We start from the raw sequence: 17120 nt of genomic DNA on the forward strand, positions 1-17120 counted from the left end.
CTGAGCCCGCTATCATTCTTACCGAATAGAATAAGCTGAAAATATCTTCCTGATCAATTAACTTCAGAAATGTTTCCAATTGATTTCATTTCAACGTAATGTGAAATAAATGAATTAATTATACACAGGGTTAAATGCACTTCAACAGATTTTAAACTGAGCCACCTGGCTGGAAACTGACGGATTGACCGATCGCCTGTTTCCCGCCCCACCTGAGTATAATGGAGTATAATGGGGCAGCCGGTCCCATCCCGTCACTCCACCACTGGGCGTGTTGGGTTAAAATTAATTAAATAATTAAATATCAAATCTGAATGGGAGCAAAGGCACAGCTGGTGCAATCACTCTATTGGTCGTTATTAATTATTTTATCATTTCTACTATAATGCGAGAATCTGGGAATACAATGCCATAGCTGATGACACACGGGCTTATCCCGAAGAGCTAAGTTGACATTAGTGTCAGTGTAAAATGGACGGTATTGAATTGACATCCCAATAGGCGTCACAACTGAGTTGTATTCCATCCACCTGAAATAAATTCAAAATCGGCCGTCATGTGTAATGGGCGACTTATTCGATATCCCCCATTTTACTCTGTCACCTGAAGTTAAAATTACCCCCAGGTCTTGATTGGGTGAATTTCTCTTAGGTGGAAGTGAAACACAGACAAAAGATAATTGGCTACCCGGGTTACATTCTGCCCCCTCCATTTCCTGTTCCTTGACTTCAATGAAAACTAATGTCTGTGGGTATAAAAGGGTCCTGTTTATGCCCGTAAATGGTCATTCACCCAATTGACCATTTGTTGGAGGTTTAATTCTCCATTTCATTTATCGCTTATCTCCTGTCATAACCAGAGTATCTGTTTGAAGTGTAACCAGTGTTGCCTGAATAAGAACAGATTGGCTTTGTTTTTTCAGTGTTCAGCACGATTCGTGAACTGAAAGACATCCGGAAACAAAAATGTTTCACCTGCCTCCTAGGTCAAGATAAGAGGTAATTCCTTAAAAGGAGTTACTTCCTGTGAATGTAATTTCAGATGATCAGCAAGGAAAAACCTTCGATAATCTTTGTAACAATTCCCTTTAATGTGCCAAAGATTACTAGCAGACCATTATTATGACTTAGGTGGTACTGCCATGCAAACAAATCTTCTATGGTGTTCCCACATTGGGAGCATTTTTGCTGTTGGACATCATTTTTTCCCTGTTGGTTCCATTTGTTTTGAGTTTATTGCTCAACGTTCTGACCATTAGACTAGCTGTACTGGACAATAGAATGAGAAGGAGTCTCCATGGGAACAACAATGGTGAGAATCACATTGATACAGAGATGGAGAACCGAAGAAAATCTATCACTTTCCTTTTGTCCACTTCTTGTAGCTTTATATTTTTATGGGGGGACAATTTCCTATATTACATAAATCTGCAATTTATATAAAGATAACAATTATTCTGACCTTCTCACCATTATGGAAAACACTGGATATTACGATTCGAATTAGAGTTCCTGCGCAGACAGGTTTGTTTATCAGTGTCCCAGTGGAAATTCAGAGAGGCATTGAAGCCGATGATTAATTACCCTTGATTGCAATTATTAAGCCAATTAAATAGGTGATGACTTCATAGAATTAAATAAATTATATCCATCCAAGCTGAACATAGGTGCTGCAGTATAAATAGTGTGCACACGCTCAAAGCTCACGTGGCATGGAAAATAATGCTTCCTCTCTTCCAAGCTTGCTTCATGCACGACCTTCCGAGAGTGGATTCTTTTGTAATACAAAAATGTGATTATCCCATCCTTAAACGGAAACCCGATAATATGTAAGTGTACCATTTCGGTTGCTTGACAGCAATACATATCATTCCATTTTGCTTTTTTAAACAAATGATGCTCAGGCTTGGTGGTTTTACAACAGAGACAGGAATGTGCGCAGTTATATTTGGAGGCATATCGCATGGCTCCAGTCGCGAGCGCTCTATCTTGGAAACCGTGATAGGGAACTGAATTGCTTATTACCGCTCCTTTGATAGATCAATACTTGCTCTATCTTCTCAAAAGATTGTGATCTTTGATGCTATTCATCTGATATCTGCCGAAAACAAGTAAATCTAGCATTAAAAACGCCTGAGGCAGTCAGCTTGAGTCCTGAGAATACAAAACATTAAATAAAGTATGTTGTCTTTATATTCAGTATTGCAACTGAGCAAAATGTCGATTGTAAATATTCAAGCTTAATTATTTCAGATAATGTAGGTAAGTGGTCAATCCATTCTAGGCTGCGCAAGCTTTGAGAGGGAACTTTCAGGATGGAATCAGCTTTCACAACACCAGCTTCAGGCTTGCTGGAACAAATTTTAAAGAAGTAGTGATTTGAAAGTGTTCGAATAAGTTTAAAGCACGACTTCATCCTGTAACTGTAAAGTTGTAAATCGGCAGGGCTCTCCATTAATTTATATTTAACTCTTGTGTATTTATTAGAACCTACCATGTAGATTTATAAAACGTGCTGCAATAACTTTCTAACAAAGATGCAGTTAAAGTCATAGATATGACTTATCCAATCCAATCAATAATTGTTGTCAATAAATTTCAGCTGAAATGAATCTAGTCAAAACCATTTTTACTGGGAAATATATAAGAACAATTTTCAAACATTTTCTGTGATGTCACAAACGTTTCGCAATCTCTACCATTGTTACCTCAAGTGACAATGCTACGTGGCTTGACCAACACATTCCATCCTACAGCTCCCTCCCTCGTGCCTTGCATTTCATAACATTATGTGACGAAATCCCCAGTGCCACATTATTCGCAATGAATGATGTTTGATTTTAAGCATTAAATCTAATAAGGAAATAAATGATGGACATTGGGAGCAGTTGGATGCCTTGACATCTAGAAATGTCTTGTTGTAAAAAGGATGATTATGCAGTTAGTCACCGATTATAAACCTCGCTCAATTTTCCTTCCCATTGAAGTCAATGGAAGGGGAAAGTGAGTGGGCCTATGAAGGGCGAACAATTCTATATCATCCATTTTACACTATCACCCAGAAGTTAAATAACTCCCTGCATTATAATGAATTTGTTGGCATTTGACTTAATGACACAGCACATATAAAGGAGGCCTTCAGCTGCAGTACAAATTGATAATTCACTTTATTCTTTGCTTATTTGTGTGCCATTTTGCTTCCTCATTGGAGAAAAGAGAATATGTTTCTGGACAGCAACAACTTTCATTTACATCGCAGCTTTAAAGTAGATAAAATGTCCAAGATACATTAGAGGCCTAATTAATAATAATAACCAGGAGCCGCAGAGGGCGATATTCAGAAGAAAGTCTAAAAGTTCAGCGATGTGGTGGTTTTCAAGAAGGGTTTTAAAGAAGGAGAGGGAATTAGAGAGAATTAAGGGATTGAGGGAGGCCATTCCAGGGCATGGGCTGCAGATAGTCTGAGGCATTGGGAAGTAAAATTGGCGGGGTGCAAATCGGGCGGACCATCCGATTTCTGCCACACCGGGTAGGTTAAAATCTGGGCTATCAGGCTTTAATGATACAAGCAAAGCAATTACTTCCATTTTGCACGGGAGCTTTAACTATAATTTATTTTGGTTATAGATTGAATACTGAAATATAATTCTCAATATTAGCAAACTTACACCGAAACCTACAAGTCACCTGCTGGATATTTTTACAGCCTAATAATAATATTATGTGAACCCACTTTGTCCAGTTGTGAATGAGAATAAGGACTGAAATGAACTGGAGCTGTTTCTGGTTGAAGCGGATATCACCTCTTAAAAAAGGCAGGTACTTCAGGAAATTCAGGGTCAGAGAAATCTCCGGACCTCGTTCCGATCACGTAAATGGGTCGGAGAGGAGTTGCCCAAATTATTGCTTGCAAATTGGCCTGGGCCCTCAATCTGTTTTTTTCACCTGTCGCAGGAGATTACATGGTTTGTCTTGTGTATATATCATCATACAAGAGGTCTCACAATCGTGTGGGAAAGTCTAAATGGACCAGAGGGTTTCACCTGCCCGTCATTGTTCGTTTGTTTGTATTATCTGAAAGAAAGTGGAAGTCCACTGCTTCCAATATAGCTCAATGCAACCAGATTTGCAGGAGTATCCTTAAGTTGCCGGAGACATTGATGAGACCGAAATATCGAAGATGGTAGAATTTACAAAGCAAGGTAATATTTTGGAATAAAAACAGAAAATGCTGGAAATCTCAGCGGGTCAGGCAGCATCTGGGGAGAGAAAGCCGAGTTAATGTTTCGGGTCGACCCGAAGTATTAACTCTACTTTCTCTCCACATGTGCTGTCTGACCCGCTGAGATTTCCAGCATTTTCTGTTTTTATTCCAGATTCCAGCATCCACAATATTTTGCTTTAAAATTTGGGAAGTTTGGACTGCACTGCTATTGAATATGAACCCCTGGGTCAAGAGTTCTCCGTAATGTTTCGGTTGGACATTGAGGCAAGTACAATATCCTTTGGCCTAACCTACCTTCACAGCACCCATGTCACCAATACAAAGCTCGGTGGGGAAGTAGGTTGTGAAGAGCCTTTAAAGGGATTTAGACAGGTTAATTAAATGGGCAATAAGATGGAAGATGTAGTACAATGTGGGGAAATGTGAGATGATTTACTTTGGTAGGAAGAACAGTAAAACAGAGTAATTGTTAAATGGTGAGCAACTAGTAAATGTTGGTGTTCAGTGAAATTTAGGGGTCCTCGTACAGAAAACACATAAAGTATGTATGCAGGTACAGGAAGGCAAATGGGATGTTGTCCTTTCTTGCAAGGTGGTTGGAGTAAAAGAGTAAGGATGTCTTGCTACAGTTGTACAGGGATTTGGTAAGACCACACCTGGAGTATGGTGCACAGTTTTGGGGGCCTTATCTGAGGAAGGATACATGTGCCTTAGAGCTGGTGCAACAAAGGTTCACGAGATTGAATGCTGGAATGAGGTGATTATCCGAAAATGAGAGATTGAGTAGATTGGGCATATAGTCTCTGGGGTTTAGAAGAATGAGAGGTGATCCCATTGAAACATATACAATTCTGAGTGGGATTGACAGTGTAAACTCATGGCACATGATCAGGATGAGGGGTCGGCCATTTAAGACTGAAATGAGAAATTAATTCACTACGAGGGTTGTGATTGTTTGGAATTCTCTGGCCAAATTTGCTGTGTATGATGATTAGTTGAGCATATTCAAGGCTCAGATAGACATATTTTTAACTCGAGGGGAACCAAGGAATCTTGGGATTGGACTAGAGAGTGGAGTTCAGGTTGAACATCAGCGACGATCTTATTGCATGGGGAAGCAGGTTTGAGTGCTCGTATGTCCTACTTCTGCTCCTAATACATTTGTTCTTATGTTCTAATAGATTCAATGTTGTTGAAACCATCAACCTCATGTTCCGCTCCAAGCCAGACACTATACTGATATAGATATATCTGACCATTCCAAAACTCCCGACTACACCCCAGTGTGGGCACACCATCACCATGGATTTCAGAGGTCCAAGAATCAGCACATTATCAATAATCCCAGAGCTGATCATTATTTGCAGCTTTACCCGAGTTGCTCACATATCAAGAACTGAAAAATGATGATCTGGAGCGCCTATCTCTCGAAGGGGGTGAAATTGCCCTGCGCCCCGATTGAGGGTGGAAACTTTCTGGGGCCGAGACGTTAAGCGCCCGGCGCAGAAGTCCCACCCCCACCGCGGAAATGCCCTCAATTGCATTCAAACAAGCGGAGCGCAATCTCACGCTCCAATTCCTTTGAGGATGGTAACCGGGGCCTGGAGGGATATTGAAGGAAGTGGTACGTGATGCTCCGTGGAGTGATGACGTGTTTCAAAGCCCCTCTGCTTAGATTAAAGCGGGCACACTGCAAGGCCTCTGCTGGCCTCCAGAAAGACACCAGGGCAATGTGTGAACGGGCCTGAAGCCCGACACCCAAGACAGCATGGCGCTGCACATTGATGGCCCAAACCACACTAAGGCCACCATCGCTGAGCCGGCCCAAGAGAAGGCCTACAATAACGGACGCTGCCGCCATGCCTTTAACTATCGTCCTGAGAGAGGAAATCAGCCAGCTTCACGATCGCCTGCCTCGCCGCCCACGGTGATGATTCCTTCGCTGGTTCCACGGCCGCCCGGGTGCAATGACTGTGACTAATGTCAGTAATTGGGTAACCTGATTGCCCCGTGGGCTCTCAGTGAGGTATAAAACAGTGATTGTGAAGCCATTGCATCGACTTTTCAATCAGATCAACCAGCAAGATCACCGCTCCTTGAAAATGGAATGGCCAATAATTGTGCAGATAGAAGCAAGTTTCTACTCGATTCTTGCAGCGATTGGTGTTCCTGGTAAGTCATTCTGATCAATTGTTATTCCCCTTACTGATGGTTAACTGTATTAATGTTTTTGTCATCCAGCAACATTGGGGTAGATCATGACTTTGTGCTATGGTGTAAAGTGGGTGATAGGGAATCAGCCATCTGCTTTACATCTCTCCTGGATTTTATTTCCACTGATTCAGTAGAATAAATAATCGGGGGAGGAGCAAATCACGCTGCCGATTCGCTATCACCCGTTTTACATCATCGCACTAAGTCAAAATCTACCTCAATCTATATTTCTGTTCCGATGTGTTCACGCAGTCAGTAATTACAGCTATCGTTCCATTAAATTTAATGGAATAGGGAATCGGACGAGGTGTATAATGGGAGGTGAATTGGATATCCCCCGGGTTACACCATTGCTCAAATTTAATATTACACCCGGTCTGATTTCAGTTTCCATTGTGTGGATTTCTGCTTTTAGTTATGAACGGAAATCAATAAGTAGATTACAATTCTCTCGACCTTTGCTTACATTGAATTTATTGAAAATGAAAGTCCAGTGCAGTGTAAAACACGCGGCTGATTGCCACAAGTCGGTTTCTGCCGGGCAGGAAAATAGAAAATTCACCCCCAGTGAATTTATTGGAGCACAATAGGGTGAGGTGCAAAACTGGTCGATTCAGTTTCACACTCGGCAAATTAAGTTAACATTAACCCAAAGCCTCATCCACAAAATGAGGACATGCTGGTTCGTGACCTGTGGCACTATCCGTGTATGGAATAATCCCGGTACAACAGTAAGCCCCCAACACTGGGTGACCATGAGGTACTGTGGTCACAGTGCCAGTGAAAGTGTTTACCACCAATGTCTCCCTCCTCCAATATTATCCAGGAAGGAGACCATCCCGGGTTTAATGCTGAGTGTTGAGAAATGTGCGTCAGATACGCCATTAACAGCTAATGAGAGACACGTTTGTTTACTTTGTTGCTGGGATGTGGGTGACGCTGGCAAGGCTACATTTATTACCCACTCCGAGTTTGCACGAAAAGCGCCTATTGAGTAGTATGTTGGAAGTGGTTTCAATGAGGGTTATGTCCACTTTGGGCATTAGCAACAAAATGGGCAATATCCAATTGACCGCCCATTTTGTGCTCGCTGGATTCCCCTTCCATTAACTCCAATGGATGGACAATGGGAAGCGGTGTATGAAGGGTGGATAACTTCATATCATCAATTTTACATAATGGCCCAAAGGTAAAATGAACCCCAATGTGTTTGTTCATGCGAACAGACTGATTATTACACTGTGAATCCTCACATCATTAGGTTACAGAGCAGTATCAATCAGATTATTTGTCATAAAGGAAACTGGTCCACGACAATTTGATAGAGTAAACACTCGTGAAGTCAGTGAAATGAAATATCGTCGAGTTCGATAACGGACCACGGATCCGCTTTCGCCTGTTTCACACTATCGCCACAGTGAACATGATCCGCCAATTTCTGTTCTCTCAATCGGTGGTGATGATCTATGTAACTGTGTGGATATTAACTGATGCAATCTGGAGACAATCACTTCATACCACAGTGTATTGTTTCTTTGAACTAATTCCCAGAATAAGTTAGACATAAATTACTGTAATCGCGTTGCAGGATTTTCCCGTTTAAACACTATGAAAAAAGCAAGGATTGAGCGACAGCAACAGAATTAGACAAATCGGTGTGATTTTACACAAGTTGCTCATCCCAGTCTTATACGTACAGTCAGTCACTTTCACTTCTTTTCTTTTGCAGCTAATTTATTGACGATTGTGATTCTCTCCTGGGGAATGTGCGGTCTCTCCAAATGCATCACTCGCTATCTGATCGCCATGGCAATCACGGGTCTCCTGGTCATGTTATTTGACGTGATACTGTATGCGATCAACGATATTTATTTCCCATATTCATTTCCTGAACTATACTTCCGTCTGCAGAATCAATCTCTCTCTGATTTATTGTGTCATTGATTGCTCAGTCTGGTTCACAGTGACTTTCACCTTTGATCGCTTTGTAGCCATTTGTTGCCTACATTTGAGAACTAAATATTGTACCGAAAGAACCGCAGCTATCGTTATACTGACAGTTTGTGGACTGAGCTTTTTTGAAAATGTTACAATTTATTTTATATATGAACCACGGGAAATAATTGAGAATACCTGGTGGTTCTGTACCGTTCAGTCCAGCTTCTATACCTCTCCCGCCTAGATGGCCCATCTCTGGTTGGACAGCATTTTAACCTCATTTGCTCCATTTGTTTTGATTTTCCTCCTCAATGCTTTGACCGTCAGACATATTTTAGCAGCTAATATTATCCACAGGAGGATGCAAGGCATCAATGGTGAAAATCACAATGATCCCGAGATGAGGAATCGAAGGAAGTCGATCATCTTACTGCTCGCCATATCTGGTAATTTTGTATTGCTGTGGATGTTAACTCTTATATATTACATGTGTATACAAATGACAGATTCAGAGTTTTTGCAGTCAGATTACACCGACCCTTTAACCATCATGGAAAAAACAAGCTATCTGCTTCAACGGCTCAGTTCCTGCACCAACACCTTTATTTACACAGTAGCCCAGACTAAATACAGAGAGGAGTTAATTAACACGGTTAAAAGTCCTTTCACTCTAATAATTAATGTAATGAAAGATTGATGTTGTTACATAGCTGACTAGAACCCACAATGGTTCACAATTGTACCTTTACAAAACAGAGCAAATTGCACAATAAAAGCTAGATTTTCAATCGAAAGGAAGTCAGGTTCGATACTGGGCGGTTTATAAGCTCCGTCACTCATCACTCACACCATGCAAGTGTAAATATACCGCGAGCAGTTACACTGTAGGCTCAGACTGTTGCTCTTCTCAGAAGGGACGATAAAGAATCTGCACCTCTTTTACATTGTGCCAGATTTTCCTTTTCACGGAAATTGGGCGCTGTATCACCTGACATTCACTGTCGCCCGTTTCCGTTTACTGGCAAAGTCCAATCTCTTCCCCAAAGGTTGTGTTTGCAAAATATTTCTCTATGCATAACTTTATGGCGGTGTAAATCTCTTCATAATATCCCTTCACTCTCATTCAACAAGTCAGAAGCTCTTGAGGAGCAGAAGTGACAGTGCGGGATTTGCGCTCCGTGCCTTGTCCACTGGAACTGGGTTGGAATGAAGGCTTTTGCAGAGACGGCTGAAGTTTAATATTCCTCATTGGGGCGGATAGTCCACGGCATCGGGTGGAACACCGGGTTTACAACCCACTGGAGATTACTCTCAGCTGACTTTATTGGTGAGTGTTTCTAAATATGAGGGGTGAAAACCAGCCTTGCACCCGATTCGGTCAGTTTCCTGACGGGCGGGTCAGGTTAAAATTACATTTGAGCCCAGACTCGGAGGAGCAATGCCAGCTTTGCATCAGTGACTCGCATCGATACCAAAGGTCAAATGTAAATGTCACTTTAGAAATGTCCTTACCCGTAGAACTTTAAGAACAAACGCATCTCCGCGCAGTGGTATTTTTCGTTTATTTCAGCTAAGATTTATTCAGAAAATTGTTATTTCTTTAAGCAGCAATGAAAGTTTAATGGTCGCTCTGGGAACATCTTCACTGTGAAATTTCAGCTCATGTCAAGATTTGTTTCCACTTCAACTCGTCGGGGAGGAAAAGTAGTTTTCATTCAGATCGATAAGTAATCCTGGTATCAATATTACATTTACACAAGCCTTTAGGAGCAGTATATGTCCTGCTCCCATAACAACAGGACAGAAAAGCAAGGGGGATAATTTACCCTTTTGACAATAATGTACAACTGGTGATATCGTACACCCACTTATATACCTCGCCCGAGTTTCCTGTCGACTTACTTCCATGTTATGGAAAATGGGCGAGTGAATGGTATGCAGCCGATCCGATATCGCCTGTTTACTATTGCTGCCAACAGTTAAACATTCTCCAAATTAGTTGAGAAAATAACAAGAAAGAGCTAGAAATTGGTCCTCATGACCGTTTTCCATGTGCAAGGAAGGTCAATTTCAGAGAGCCATGTCCTGCGTCCAATCAGCGCCAGAATCAGAGGCACTGCTGTAATTGCATAGTCAGCTGCTCAGGCGCCCAGTGCGCCGGCCTAAAACAGGCGTTAGGCCCGGTACATATATAAATGCAGGCCTAACGTTTGTTTCAGGACCCCTGCACTAAATTGGAAGCAATGTGAGGAGCAGGCTGTGGGCTTTCTCTTCCAATGTTCATTCATCAATCGCTGCGGCCTACGCAGATACCGTCAACAACAACAACAACTTGCGTGTCTATAGCGCTTTAAACGTACTAAAACGTCCCAAGGCGCTACACAGGAGCAATTATCTACAATATTTCACGCCAATCCCGATTACGAAATATTAGCACAGGCTGCCAAAAGCATGTTAAAAGAGGTAGGTTTTAAGGAGCCTCTTAAAGGGGAGATCGAGAGGTGGAGAAGTGGTGAGATTTAAAGAACGAGTTCCAGAGATTTGGGCCTCGGCACAAATGTGCCTTTTAAACATTTCCTGAGGATCCAGGAGGAGAAAGACTGCTCTTCCTGGCTGCACAGCACCTGCCAACTTATAATAGCGCTGGTTCAGTTGTTTCCTGACCCGCCCGCGCAGGACTAACATTAGGGCACCTACACACGTGACGTATGCCGGCAACTCGTTGGTTTTGGGCCACGCGTCTGTCTGCTGTCTGCGCCCCGAAACATGCAAAAAACAAGTTATAGTCCAAAGCCTTGCAAAGAGCTTGTGCGTGTTGCAGAGCAGTGAGTGCAGTCTGAATTCAGGAGCTGGAGTTCGGATTGTGGGTTTGGAGGTTCAAACGATGCAAGTGATCACCACTGAAGCTTAAAAACAGATTTCATACTATTCTGGTTCTACACTTGGTAGAGTATCTAACGTTATCAGGGTGAGACAAACCCCTCCAGTAAATCTGACTGTGTCACTGTAGATGAAAGGTCCACTATCATTCTCGATTTACACCATCACGTTGTGTCAGTGCGAATCAGGAACGACGTGCAACTGACGATGGGTTTGCGATGTAAATACACTCAGCTGGCAGGATTCAGCAGGGAGAGAATAGTACACTGCCTGTAAGAAATCATGAATCTGAACACATTGTGAAATATAAATGAAATAATGATTATATAAATGAAGTAATGATGCCTGCTCAGCAGAAACAGGGAACCAAGGTTGATACGAGGTCAGGGCACGAATTACCGGCCTTCCAGCAGACATGATTAAACTGATAACGGAGGTAGCAAGAAGCCGAAGGATTAACAAACTTCCTATAGAAGAAAACAAGATATTTAGAACAGAGATAAAGAAAAAATTAACTCATGAGGATGGGAGGGAGCTGTCAGAGATAATCACTCCCCTGGAATTGGACCATGGAATGGGTAAAAATGATTTATATAATCATTATTCCACCATCCCACCGAAACAAGGTACAAAAACTGATAACCGAGAGAGAGGAACAGTCAGACAGAGGAGAGTTTCCTCAAGGTAGACCTCATGCTGGCTTCGGACTAACACCTCCACCAGCTCGGGATCTGCTCCGAGACCACCGTTCTCCCTCAACGTCCGTCCGTTCCGTTCCAGGGCCGGAGATCATTCTCATCTGTCACGGGTTGTATGTCTACTCTATATATCTTCATCGCGTGTTGTCCCTGAATTTGCGTATAACTGCTGCTGCTTAATAAAATGCGTTGCAACTTCCAAGCCCCTTTGGGTAATCTGTGTGTGACCTCTGCTCCAAATCTTACATGCTGGAATTTCTGACATGCCCTCACTTCCAGATTCGCCCTTATCCCGCCGATATACCTGATCTGAGTGTCGGTGCTTTTCTTTATCAGAGGCCGGGAGACCATCGTCGTGTCCCACATGACCCACACTGCAGTTCGCAGGTGCTTTCCCTGACCTTCAGTGGCTGACATTCTGGACCTGACCCGCGCTGCCATTCCCTGCTTCGCTGTACCATCATACACAAACTAAGCTCTGTTGCCAAACCAAATACAATTCTACACCTGTTGTCTCTTTGCAGTTTAGCGATTTATCATATGTACTGCGAGGAAAAAACATGGTTTTCCACTTTCAGAGCAAGTTAGCAAATGACCGCTTTAACAGAGAAATATTGGATGAATGCATGAACCGATTTATGATGGTTAAAGGATTCGGTACAGTAGATATAGACAAACTATTTCCCCTCAACCTTCTCTTTTCTCGATATATGATCACAGAATGCTCAGCCTTTCCTGGTAAGTATAACTTCTCCATTCTGGTATCATTCTTGTAAATCTTATTTGTTGTGCCTTCTCCAGTGCCTCCATACATCCTTTTTTACAATATAGAGACCACAACATGTATGCAGTAGTCTAAGTGTGGTCTAACCAAGGTTCGATGGATTTTAACATATTTTCTCTGTTTTAGCATTTTATTCCTCTTCAAATAAAACCCAATGTTTGGTTTATGTTTTTATGGCCTTACCCAACTTGTCATTCTTTTTAGTGATTTGTGTATCTGTACCCCTAGGTACCTTTGCACCTTTTCCCCATTTAGACGTTTTTTTCAATCAGTACTTGGCCTTCTTATTCCTCTTACCAAAATGTAACACCTGACACATATCTATATTCAATTTCATTTTCCAATTTTACATCCATTCTGTGGGATCATTGATGTCCTCTTGTAGTTCGTGGTAGAAATATACAATATTAATGATAGCCCCCGATTTGGTGACGTCCGGAAGTTTTTAATTATACTTCTGATTCCCGAGTCCGAAATCCTTTAAGTAAATTGTGAACAACAGTGGTCCCACAACCAATCCTTGTGGAACGGAACCCTGAACCCTTATTTTGTTTTCTGGACAGTAGTCAGTTTGATATCCATTCTGCTCCTTGTCCCTTGACTCCACAAGCTCTGATCTTAATGGTGAGTCCAGTATGCAGTATCTTATCGAATGCCACATTAAAATCCAAATATATTACATCTACAACAATATCCTTGTTCATCATTCTGTGACTTCTTCAAATTATTCAATACGGCTATTACATCTTTCCAATTATGTATCTTAGCATCGATGTCAAGATATCTGGTCTATTGATCCCTGGACTTGTTCTATTTAAATGTAAGTATAATATTAGCTGTATGCATGTTATCTGGCACGATATAGTCTTCTAATGTATACTGTGGTTCAGCCTCAGACCATTGCCAGGGAGAGCGATGATGTCAGTGACTCAGGAACGCAATTTCCAGCAGGGACCAAAAACAAGGTCTTCAGTCTGACCAATATTTAGCTGGAAGGAATTCCTGCTCATCCAGTACTGGATCTCGGACAACCAGTCTGACAATTGAGAGAATGTGCGGGGGTGGAGAGAGGTGGGGCTGAGGTAGAGCCGGGTGTCGTCTGCTTACATGTGGAAAATGACGCTTGGATTTCAGATGATGTCGCCAAGGGGCAGCATGTAGATTATAAATAGGAGGGGTCCAAGGATAGATCATTGGGGGATTCCAGAAGTAACAATGAGAGAGCGGGAAGACGTGTTCTTGCAGGAAATTCGCTTGCTACGGTTAGACAGATAAGCATGGAACCAGGCGAGTGCAGTGGCACCCACATGGACACTGGTGGAGAGAGGCATTGGAGAACTATGGAGTGGTCAACCATGTCAAAGGTTGCAGACAAGCCACGAAGGACGAGGAGGGATACGTTAGCTTTGTCACAGTCACTGTGAGGGGGGTTGGGGTGGTAAAATGATTGGAGGGATTCAATCATGGAGTTCCAAGAAAGATGGGCCCGGACTTTTGAGGTGACAACACCTTCAACGACTTTGAAGAGGAAAGGGAGGTTGGAGAAGGGGTGGTAGCTTGCAAGCACCGCGGGGTCACGGGTTGTTTTTTGAGGTGAGGCGTGATGAGAGCAGATTTGAAGGTGAGGGGGACAGTACCTGAGGAGAGACAACTGTTAACAATGTTAGCTAACATGGGAGCCAGAAAAAGACAATGGGTGGTCAGCAGTTTCATGGGAATAGGGTCGAGAAAGCAGGAATGGGCTCTCATGGACAAGATGAGTGCAGCGAGATCATGATGGGAGATCGGAGAGAAACCAGAGACAAATGTGAATTCAGGGCTAATGCAAGGGGGATCCTTTGAGAAGGTTTGATCCTGTGGGATAGAGGAAGGAAGGGAAGTCGTTGAGTCAGCTGATTGGATGGCCTCAGTCTTAGAGACAAAGAAGTCCATGATCTCCACGCATTTGTTGTTGGAGGCGAGGGTGGAGGAGACAGTGGAGAGGGGTTGAAGAAGACAGTTAACAGCAGAGCATCGAAGCCAGGGTTAGCTTTCCATTCCAGAATGGTGTTGGAATAGTGAGCAGTTTTGGCAGTCGAGAGCAGGACCCGATAATGCTTTATCAACCAGATCTGGTGGTGAATTGCTGAGCCAATTTTCTGCTAAATCTATTCAGTTTGCGTCACCTGGACTTAAGTGAGTGGAGATGAGGGCCGTACCGAGGGGAACGGGCAGCGTGGGAGAGGTTAACGGCGGTGGGGATGGTTTGGTGCCATTTAATTGCCTCCAATTTCCCCTGCAAGTCACACACAATCCTGACTTGGAATTATGTCGCCATTCCTTCATCGATGTTGACTATATATCCTGGAACTCACTCACTTACAGCACTGTGGGAGTATCATCACCACACGGACTGCAGCGGTTCATGACGTCGGCTCACCACCACCATCTCAAAGGCAATTAGGGATGGGCAATAAATGCTGGCCTTGACAGCGACGCCCACACCCTATGAATGAATAAAATTAAACTTTCTTCAGTGCAAATTCACCATGCATTTCCGGATGGTACTTGCTCATATGTAAAAAATCACAATTATACACATAACCTGACTATCATGCACCACGTGCCACCCAATACTAACTATTCTTGGGCTTTCAGGTTATCATCAAAAGATTGTAGTCATCTGGAGATATCTTAGTGCATGGTCCCGATGTTTTGGGTAGTGGTCAGGCTGTCAATTAAGTTTTATTAGAAGGTACATAGGCAAGGACACAAATGTCTCCAATAAAAAACTATCTATTTTGCGATCCATAACTAGATTTTTCTGACTTTCACTGGAAAGCAAGGAAAATTCCATTTGTTAATGTAATTTTCCAGTATTTATTTACATTGTAAGTGGGGCATCCCATTAATTACCATTCCACCTCATTCATGAACCCTTCAGGAATTTTATTGTCTAATACAATATTTAAGATAGAAAGCATAGATCAAAATTTCACGCTTGATCAAGATAAGTCAGCCAATGTCTGCTGTTAAGTTCTTAAATTCTTAAAACTGCTGGATCACTTGCTGCGCCAGCATTAAGAACTTTAAATAAAACATTCTCATCGGGGAAGATAATAGTTTTAGGTTACAAAAATCCACTCAATTGCATCATATTCCTCTTTGTTCTTTCTTCAGATGCCTTTGAAATGATTAAACAAAATATTGAGTAAAATGGAGAAAAATTAGTTTACACATTTAAACAAATCAAGACAAACTGCTTTGGAAATTGCTATAGCAACTGCGACGCAAAGGTTAAATCTTAGATTGAAACTTACTCACTTGTTTTTTTCACTTTTTCCACCAGCTTAACTTAAATATTTACACACATTCTTAAAACCTCCAAACCAAGACAAGATGACAAAGTGTTAAATGGCTTTTAGCTCTGTGCATGGAGAATTGGGGGAAACTGAAACAAACATGTCAGACATTTTTTGAAGAGAGGCATTCAGACAAAAGAAATGCTGTAACTTTTTAAACATTCATACATGCTTTGTAAAAAGACATTAACATTCATACGGAAAACAAAAAAAAACTGTAGAACGGCAGAAAAGAGACATAGTATTTCTTTTTCTCCTTTATTTCATCGTAACTATTTCCTGCTTTCCCCATAACCCAATTTTCAATTTCTGATGTTTTCTACTGAATCCCACTTTTTTACTGATTACTGCCACTGGGAATCTGGGAGAGTAGGGTGGGGGTCTCCCGAACCAATGGGGCACACACGGAGGTGACTGAGTATAGTTTGCGATAGTCAATAGCCATTCGGTAGTGATCCAATTTTCTAACCATCCAAACTGAGGAGTTCGTGGTAAATTTGCCTTTGCGACCAATACCCTCTTCAGCTCCAAGGGAAGGGATCCTTGTATAGTTATCTGCATTGAAATGTCAAATCACAATAAAAGTTGGGGCATACCCTTTGTAGGATCGGGGTCGGATTCAGGAATGATGGTGACGAAGGAGCAGGAGTTGACTAACAATAATTGTTGACGGCTTCCAGGATCAACAGTGTAGACTACCACCATCACGGTATAAGAGTGGAGAAGTTATCTCCCACAGAAAGGTCTGCAGGAGTCACAGGGGAAGTGGAAGCAGAGCCGTCTGCTTGGGTTGCTGATGCACCGCAGCAACCGGTCGTATCCCCAGGCCGATTTGCATGGTCCCTAAAGCTGCCTCCTTTCTCTCTAGCCGCTGTTCGACCGAGTCGGGTTCTGCTCGTCCTGAGGGGTTGTGGCATTGATGGGCATAGCGGCCTAGGTGATTAAAGACACAGCAGCACACTGGGACACCTTTGTCTGGCCCGGGGGTTTTGGTTAGACAGCGGGCCTTCGGCGGCTGCTACTTTAACTTTAGTGGGTGTT

The sequence above is a fragment of the Pristiophorus japonicus genome, chromosome 19, assembly GCF_044704955.1.
Source record: "Pristiophorus japonicus isolate sPriJap1 chromosome 19, sPriJap1.hap1, whole genome shotgun sequence".
In the NCBI taxonomy this organism is placed as follows: Eukaryota; Metazoa; Chordata; class Chondrichthyes; family Pristiophoridae; genus Pristiophorus; species Pristiophorus japonicus.